This window comes from Strix aluco, chromosome 13 (genome assembly GCF_031877795.1).
Source record: "Strix aluco isolate bStrAlu1 chromosome 13, bStrAlu1.hap1, whole genome shotgun sequence".
Classification (NCBI taxonomy): Eukaryota; Metazoa; Chordata; class Aves; order Strigiformes; family Strigidae; genus Strix; species Strix aluco.
The window spans coordinates 577,876-585,792 of NC_133943.1; positions in this window are offsets into that span (position 1 = coordinate 577,876).

Sequence of the window (7,917 nt, forward strand, 5' to 3'; positions counted from 1 at the left end):
GAGGGTATAGAGTGTCACCCAGAGCACTCGGGTGTTGGAGCTGCCCATTCCTCTGCAGGGCTGAAAGCAACAGGGTTAAAGAGAGAGGCAGGACTGCGCCGGGGCTGAAACCACACCTGGGTGAGGGTCCAGAGAGAGGTCAGCTGGGCCCGACCCAGAGAGGCCCTGGGAGGATGGAAGGTGCTGTCAGGCTGTTCTGAAGAAGAACCTGAAGGGTTAAAGCAAGGGGCTGGGGAACGGCAAGTTTTTCATACAGGTGGGGGTGGGATGGAGATGATTTCAGAGAGAAAAGCTGGAAGTGGCATCGCCACAGCGGTACTGCTCGGCAGAGACCCTCAGCTGGGTCCCGCAGCACAGAACTCACAGGCAGTTTAAGACAAAAGCACATTCCCCACCGCCCAGGAGTCACCTCCCCGTGCAAAGGGGCCAGGTGCTGAGGGGCTCAGTGGCTTGCCGAGGGTCACCACGGCCCGGGGATGAACTCGGAGATGGGACGAGGCGCAGAGCCGCAGGAGGGGTGAACCCAAGGTGTGTCTGATAGTCACGGAGATGAGCTGCGGCACCGAAGCTGGAGCCAGCGGCGCTCAGCAGCGCGTCCCACGGCACCTGGTAAAGCCCCGCGGCTCCAGCGGCTGAGCTGCGCCCCGGCACTAAACACAGCCAGAAATCGGTGTTGGACACACGGCCCCCGTGCAGCTGGAGCTGGCCTGGCCAACCCGGCACAGCGCAGGGAAACGGAGGTGCTGCGGTGCCAGGGAAGGGGAGCAGGACCCGGAGCCGTGGCTGTGGGGAGCTGCGCTGGCCCAAAGGGCCATGGCCGGTGCTCGTCCCAGGCTGGAGCGCACGGGCAGGGGGCACCCAGGCATCTGCCACGTGGCAGAGGGGGATGGCAGCTGATTCCCAGCATCCACCCAGGGAAAAGGCTCCTCAGGGAAGGAACGTCAGCCTGCGGCAGGACACACAGCTTGAGCTACGGACTACTGACCCCCCGCGTGCTGGAGCCTGGAAGAGTGGCAATAAAAAGCCAGACAGCTGCAGTGTGTGTCGTTACACAGCTGGACACACCGTCTCTTAACCATTCTGTGACTGCCCGATTGCTGCTGCTCGCGGGGGTTTGAGACCCGCGAAGGTGTGGCATTCCTGAGACAAGAGGAAGGTTCACCGCGCAGGCTCCGCACCGGCTGCGGGGCTCGGTGCTGACTCGTTATCAGCCGCGCACCAGCTCGTCTGCCTTCAACAAGCAGATTTCGTGACGTGGGCTTTCAGCCCGTGTTTTTCTCTTCCGTGATTTGTCTTTTACGGGTCCTACCTCTGCGCGCTGGCTGAGGCCTGGGAAGTCTGGGCCGAATGGGCCCGGGAGGCAACTGTGAGCACAGGAAGGCTCGTGGGAAGCAGAAGAACTACGTGCAGGTCCTGTTGCTCAGGGTGCTGGAGGTAGTGGCGAAGTTCCCCTCCCATCTCTTGCTGTTCTTTGTCTTGGCAAGGATGGGTTTCCCCTGCGGGTCTGCTCGGTGTGGGCTACCACACACTAGCCCAGCGGGCCTGCTCCCCAAGGACTGGGCACCCCAGCCAGTTGCTGAACTTCCTTCCAAGGAGAGGAAAGTGGAAATACCTGGGGTTTGTGCATTGCTTCAAATTAAATGATAGGTGGTGGCTCTCATCTTCTGTAATTGAAAAACAAAGCGAAGTTTTGCTGGCTGCATGCAGAGGAGCTCTGGGAGAGCAAAGTCTTGGCTGTGCTACTGGTCACCGACAGTGGGCACGGGCAGCTCCAGGAGGCTGAGTGGGTGTTTGTATTAATTCCAGACCAAAACTAAAAAACCTTTAGTACTAGAAAAGTATTGTGGCCATATCAGAAAATCAGAGGTGCCAAAGCTACACTGCAGCACTGAAACGCTTGTTTAATGGAGGCAGAACAAACAGCCTGTCTGCCAGCAGCAGCGTGTGGAAAGCCGAGGCAATCTTATTTTTGAATTTTTCAGTAAACAAGGTTTTGATTTGAGGTCCCAGGAATGCAAGATGCCAGACAGTTCACGCTAACTGGGAGATCTTCCTTGTACTCGTTTGTAATGTGCATGAATTATAGAACTTGTTTCTTGTATCATTCCCTGAAATTAAAATTGTAACAAAGGACACATCGGTGCTTGTTAAAAATAAACCCGATCTGTTCCTGACGGAGATAATAGGAGTGACATGACAGTATTTTCCGGGGGGGTGGGGGTAGGTGGAACAGAGCACTTATCTGTCAGGCATCTCTTTCTTGTTATATTTGCTCCTAATTCTAGAAATACATCTAAATGTAGTCTAACAGGACTCTGTTCCACAAGAAATTAATGAGGAACAAACATTAATTATTCATGTCCTGAAACAGTAGGTCTGCTAATGTTTTTGCTAATCAACAAGTCAAACAGCTGTATCTTTGTCAGGGCAATCTTGGGGAGGATGGAGAAAGAACAACATTGATATGTTTTACCCGACTGCTCCCAAAGCCTTGCCCTTAATTTACACATTTCTCCATCAGGAATCCAGGATTCCTGATACTTTCTAACACCGTCCGTTGTCACAGGATTGAACTGAGACACTCTCCAGCACACCATCAGCTGCAGACTGAACCCAACTCTGGTGAAGAACCCCCGGGGAGCTCCCTGGCTGGCTTGAGGCCTCTGGAGTCAGCCCTTCGTGGGAAAGACTAAGGGAATGAGACAAGAAAAACAGAAATCCAGCCATAGGAAAAAGGGAGAACTGGGATTTGGCTGCTCAGGCCTGAAACAGAGACCGAATATTTGAACAAAACCTGCGTTTGGCTCTTCGCGTGCATTGCGCCCTGGTTGGGGGTCGGTGGGGTCACGGCTGGGGCCTGGGGCAGCCCCGCACCAGGGACACCGACAGCAGGAGAGGAAACTGTAGGTGATGGTAGGCAGGTTTTAGGACTGACTTTTCATGCTGGGCCTTTATCTGGGTGAATATAATGAATTGAACCTGCAGAAATATTGCTGTTTAGCCATTTCCCTAACAGAATACACTTAAAAATTAATGGCTTTGTTTAGAAAACAAATATTTAAAAAAAAAAATCAAAGCATAATTAGAGAACAAGTTGCTTTCAAACAAGAGCTTGAAATGGCAAACAAAATTAAAAATGTATTTCCTTCAAAGAGACAAAGGTTACATAGCCACAAAAAGACTTAGAACCCTCTTGCTTTGCCAAAATTCGGTAGCCCAAAGCTATTTTTTCAGTTACTGTGAAATTGCTCATTGAATGAGAGCAGAGCGAGGACTGTTCAGCACACATTTAAGCAGAGACTCTTCAACATCCTCCAGCTGGTTCAGGAAGGGGCGTTTGTCTCCACATCCACCTGGAGGAGCACAGTGTGGAGCAGAACCAGTCGTGATCCTGCACGGCCCAGCAAAACGCAGCAATAAGAAGACTCAGGCAAACGGTGCCAGAGAAAGCAGCTCAGCGTCCTCACACGCTGCTCCCAGCACAGCTGTTTGCCTCGTATTTACCACACTTTGGTCAGCATCCATAAACCAGTAAGAGCAAATACCTACTTTTTTTTTTTTTTTTTTTTTTCCCGCTTTCAAACTGGAAAATAAAATAATAAAAAAAAAATTTTGCCAAAACATTTCCAAAAGTTTTTTCCAAATCAAAGGGATTTAAGACTTGCCCATAGTACACAATCTCTCCTCTACATGCCCACATGGTTCAAAATTCTCTTAGAGTTGCTGCATCTTAAAACTAGTCCGAGAAGGTGGCCAAGCTGCTTAAATGCCAGAGCTGCATCACGGCTGTAGCTGCAGCCCTCCCAGCATCCCCAGACAGGCTGATTACCAGTTTGATAACCAAATCCAGAATCTTCCTGCTCTGGGTGCTCTAACAAACACTTTCCATCGCATCTGCCTCAGGATTCATTTTGAATCTGTTCCGACTCCATGAGGCACCAGGGGATCCCGCACTGAGGGTTTGGGGCTGCTTCTGGGAGGGGAGCTCTGTGCGGGTCTGCACCCCCAGGGGCGAGTGATGCCCCAGGCTGCCCAGAGCACCCGCGTCATGAGCTGCTGGGTGCTGCTGTGTCCTGTAGTGCTGCAAAATTATTCAGCTCTGTGCTGCCTTCACATCCCGGTTACATTAATGCTCCCTGAAATCTTCATTAAAATTTGAAATGAAAATGTAACAGTCAAAGGGGGCGGGGAGAAGTCCTGTCACCTGACGTTAAACTCATCCCTTCCACGGTCGCATTTCTTGGGGTTAAATTGAAGAAGTCACACCAACGGCTGCATCTCAGCTCGGGGCAAACAAACGGCCGCCGGGCAGAGCCTGGGAGCTGCCAGCGCCGCGCCCTCACGAGCCCCGGCCGGTGCCAGCGCCCACGGGCCGCGGTTTCCCGCAGCTCTCGGCGATGTTTTATTGCAGAGGCCGCGGGGCCGTGCAGGGCCGGCTGCCCGCACACCGGCTGCCCTTTGCCACGGCCGATGCCTGGCGGCTGCACGCATTACACGGTGTCTCAGCAGCTCGGCCTCTCTTGGAGGTGACATCTCTTTGCTTCATGCACAGTTTTTCACCCATCAGACACCCCAGGACGCCTTGCTGTGACCAGGAGGAGAAAGTCTCACGTTCCTAACCTGCTTTACCTTTAGATGCAAACATCCCAGATAGAAAGCCCTGTAGGCAAGAAATATTTCCAAGGTAGCAAAAGGTTTCTGTATTAGCAGCGTTCGAGAAGCCCCTGGGGAGCATTCCTGTGGGACGGCCCCGCTCGGCTCTTAACCCGGCGCTCGGCCGCGTCCCGGGACCCCGAGGCGACGCGGTTCTCCCCAGCACTGACCCCGCGTTTGGGTAACACAGCCCAGGCTCCCACCAGTTGTGGCAAGGTTTATGTCGCCCACACAAAGACGTGAGACGTCCAGGGGATACTTATAGTTGGGATCTGCCAGAGACGGGCAACCCAGGGAGTGCAGAGGCTGAAGGGAAGGTGCTGGCTCCTCCCAAAGCCGGTGAGAGCGCGGGTGATGGAGGGAACTGTTTAAAGCGGGTCCCTGCTCCTAAGAGTGCCCAAAAGGTGCCACGTCAACAGCTACACAGGAATTCGTGATGAAATCAGGCTTTCTCCAGGGCAGGGAGGGCCCTCTCCCACCCAGAGCTTCGAGAGGAGCTGGAAAACAGTGCGGCCCCTTGCGAGGGTTTGCGGCAGGAGCGTCGCCTGGCTGAGGAAGCAGGAGAGTCTTTGCTCTGCTCCGCAAGGGCGCGAGGCTCAGCTGCAGAGCAAAGCTTTGTGTACAGCCCTGCACAGCCTGGCAGGTTTCACTGTGTGAAGTCACACATGTGGTGTTCTGGAGGTCTTTCCTCCCCTGGTTTAGGGAAGCGCAGCGCCCTAGAGCTCGTGGCATCAAGTTTTGCAGCCCCTTAATTAGGCTTTTCCCCCAACGAAAAATCAAACAGTTTTGGGGCAGTGTAAATCTGTAAGAATCCATTCCTTCCACCCCAGGCAAACCTCAGACAATAATGCATTTTATAGTTCAATTAACAAGTCTCATTACTTTTCTCCTTGTCACATCGATCTCCACCTGCTGATATTAAAGCTCCCACTGCATACAAATACAGCCTGAAAATACTGCCTCATAGGCCTAGGTACCTTTACAGCCATGTATACTTTTATCTGTTTCATACTTTTATACTGTTTTACACTTAACTCCCTCTTTCATAATAGAGGCACCAACAGCTGGAAGTGTGCTTGTTCAAGAAGTCCTCCTCACTCCTCTTTGATGCACAGATAAGCCAAAGTCACGTTAAAAAGTGAAGAGTGGATGAAATTGTTGTCTGACACAGCTTTAGCCACCAGAGAGCACACAGAGGTACGTTATGTTGAGTTGACTCCAAATAATTTTCACATGAATTACTAAAGTGCCAGAAATGTATAATTTATTAGCATTTAAATAAATCACAGAGCAGAAGTGCTTTAAGGTTATCGGTGCAAGATGCGCAGACGAGGCTATAATTAACTCAAAAACGTCACTGAGTGCAGAGCTCTCAGCGGTGCCACACCGACGCGATAAAGGCACAGCAAGACAAAGTACAAAAGGGGTTCGACCCCTGAAAACGGAGATGAACACCACCACAGCAGCCAAACCCCTCAGCTGGGGTCGCTGTCACTGTCACTGCCAGGGGTTTCCCCTCTGGCCTTGGTCACTTGCCTCCACCACAGCTGGATGCACCGAGGGTGGCGACGCCAACTCTGTCACAGCCCTCGTTTGGGTTGGAGTAAATTGGCCAGATAAAGTGTTTTTTGAAGTTCAAAAGCTGTTTCTGACAAAAAGCGTATTTGCCAGGTGCCATAAAGAAGTAGCGAAAAAGCTCTTGTTTTTGTTTTGTGGGAAGAAGGGGGAAGGCCCGGGTGAAGCGGGGCGTTCCGGGAGGTCAGCGATTCTGCCACTCGACCCTGCTGGGGTGAAACAGCACGAGGCCGAGGGAATCCCTCGGTGCCCCAGGGCCGGCTGCCCTCTGCTCCCCGGCTCAGACCCGCGGCTCGTCCTCGCACTCAGACGCCGTCCCTAAGGGATCCCCTCTCACCCCGGCTTGGCACTGCTCTGCCCGTGGGGATGACGGGCTGGTCCCTGGCGGGACGCTGGACCTGTCCCAGCGCCGCAGCCCGCCCAACTGGACCCAAATGCCTCCGTGGTGCCTGGCCAGCAGCGGCGGTCTCGGGGGCCGTGGCGGGTTTTCTCAGCAGAGCGTAACCGCCGCCTTCTCAGAGCAAAAACTGCTCTTGCTGCACCTCTGGGGTTCACCGTAACAGTTCCTGCCCTTCAGTCGACGTGTTTCACGGTGAAACCCACGGTCTGTGTGGTGACACAGGCGGAGCAGGAGCAGCAGTATCGCACACCGATACCGCCTAACCCCAACCCGCACGGCGCGGCCAGGCCGGACGTCGCCGTCACACCCGAGGCCAAGCACCACACGCACTCACTGCGTGCCACGGAGCAGCTCTTATGGCAAAGGCCTTCTTGGACCGAAGTAAAGACGGACCGACCCATCCCCACGCGAGGGACCCAAGCGCGGTCAGGGCACGCTGCTTCTGGCCAGAGTGGAAACGGTCATTCCCTGCAGAGTGCCAAAACCATCCTGCCTCGCGCATGCAATATTCATGCAATCACAAGTGTACAACATCAGCTTTTTCTATTTATACAATTTTCAGGTCATATGAAAGCTGCAGGAACATATCTGAATTAAGTTCATAAACTTTCAATTGATACTGTTGTTAAAAGCAAGACAGCAAGCAGAAAATATTGAAAAAGCACAGAAGCAGCATATAAAAATCTGTATGATTGTAACTGAGTTTACCATTGTGAAAGCATGTTTAGATCAAACTGAAAATAAAATAAAAGCAGGCAAATCACAGTAAAACACATCAGACTTTCAGGATGAACGCTGCTAGGGTCACAGAAGATATTGCTTTAAAATATATTTATCTGGAGATTAACATAAATCCTATTCTACACAATTTCCAAAAAACTTTTCCACGTGCCCTTTGCTCCCTGGAGATGCCGCCCGCACTGCCCGTGGGGACGGAGGCTGGGGCAGCTGGGACCCGTCACGCCGAGAGCCCAGCTCAGCTGGCCGTGGAGATGTCACACTCACCTCTGCAGTGTCCCGTTACGACCCCTCGTGATGAAAAATTATTATTGCAGAGAAAATAATCCCACACTTGGATTTGGCAAACGTTTTGCTTGTATAGCCAACCTCCCTGATTACTGCTGCTTCCCTCCATAAAATAAGCTTCAACTAATTCCCCCCCGACGCAGCTTGGTGTTTGTGTGCAGAAACGGGCCCAGGGAGCAGCCTGGGGAGCGTGGGGACGCCTCGGCCGCGGGGCTGCTGCTGCACTGAGCCCTCCCGAAAATCAACTGTCTAGAGCAGTTACC